The 1,622-nt window shown below is 39.0% G+C and overlaps 1 pseudogene; it reads right to left on the reverse strand.

Moving 5' to 3' along the window:
• Nucleotides 1-389: 389 nt before the first annotated feature.
• LOC111140587 lies at nucleotides 390-1,328 on the reverse strand (annotated as a pseudogene).
• Between the last annotated feature and the right edge of the window lie 294 nt (nucleotides 1,329-1,622).

Genomic DNA, 1,622 nt, shown 5'->3' on the forward strand with positions numbered 1-1,622 from the left:
TAGAGGGTTTGAAAGAAAGACACAACAAAGTTACTTTAGGTTTAAAAGAAATCTTTTTTTTTTTATATTTTATTTATTTATTTGAGAGAGAGGCAGTGAGAGAGAGCATGAGCGAGGAGAAGGTCAGAGGGAGAAGCAGACTCCCCGTGGAGCTGGGAGCCCGATGCGGGACTCGATCCCGGAACTCCGGGATCATGACCTGAGCCGAAAGCAGTCGTCCAACCAACTGAGCCACCCAGGTGTCCCAGGTTTAAAAGAAATCTTAAGGAAATGAGCACATCATAGCAAGTATTTGGGAGATGGATATTAGAAGATACTCTAGAAGTTGAAATTTTATTTGCCCTTTATTGGATCTTCGCAATGACATCCATTCATGTTAATACATATTTTCATTTCTTTCTAGAAAGCAGTACTTTATGCAGCAAGTTTCTGAAAGCTTGTTTTACTTGCTGATTCCTCAGGGCATAAATAAAAGGGTTCAACATGGGGGCAATTGAGGTGTTGAGAATAGCTACTCCTTTGGTCAGTGATGCTCTTTCTTTTGCTGAAGGCTTGACATACATGAATATACAGCTCCCATAAGAGATGGAAATGACAATCAAGTGAGAAGAGCATGTAGAGAAAGCCTTTTTCCTCTGACTAGCAGATGGAATTCTTAGGATTGTGCTAAGGATGCACAGGTAGGAAAGAATCACTAACGCCAAAGTGAAGATCAGAGTGAGAAAAGCAAAGTAAAAGCCAATCATCTCTAAAAGCCATGTATCTGAGCACGAGAGTTGTAAGATGGGGAAATAGTCACAAGAGAAATGATCAATTACATTGGAAGCACAGAAATCTAGCTGGAGGATGAGCATGAGTGGTGGGAAAATGGTAAGAAATCCTCCTAGCCAGGACCCAAAGACAAGCAGGGTACAGACTTTTTAAAAGCTCATGATGGTGGTGTAATGAAGAGGCTGCAGATGGCAACATAATGATCAAAAGACATGGCAGTGAGAAGAAAAAGTTCAGAAACACCCATGAAGATGAAGAAAAATAGTTGAGCTAAACAATTCTTATAGGAAATGGCTGATATTCATAATGATTGCCCCCCAAAATTTGGGGATAGAGACACTGGTGAATATGATTTCTAAGAAGTAGAAATTCTGCAGGAAGTAATACATAGGAGTCTTGAGATGACAGTCTATCAAGGTGAGGGTGATGATGGTTAGGTTTCCAGTGACACTTAATACATAAGCCATAAATAAAAAGATAAAGATTACAACCTGAAGCTGTGGGTCATCTGAGATGCCGAAGAGAATGAACTCTGTAATCATTGTATGGTTTCTCATACTGCTTTTTATTTTCTTTAAGCAAAATCTGTTGAGAAACAAGGCAGAAAGCAAGAGTGTGTGAACAGTAAAGGAATTGAAAATTTAAGAGTTCCTATTATTAGCTCCAATAAAATGAAGAAATGGAACTTTTTTCCTGTGTGCAGTTTTGCAATATCCACTCAGCCTGTTAAAGCATAAATATTTTATACATCCTCTCTTGAAATGGAAAACCGTATACACAGGTCTATGTTAAAAGCCCCCTCACGAGTGACTTTACATAACACCTGTACCTGTTACCAAATTGTCTACATG

The sequence above is a fragment of the Enhydra lutris genome, unplaced genomic scaffold, assembly GCF_002288905.1.
Source record: "Enhydra lutris kenyoni isolate GAN:26980312 unplaced genomic scaffold, ASM228890v2 scaffoldscaffold4584, whole genome shotgun sequence".
Lineage (NCBI taxonomy): Eukaryota > Metazoa > Chordata > Mammalia > Carnivora > Mustelidae > Enhydra > Enhydra lutris.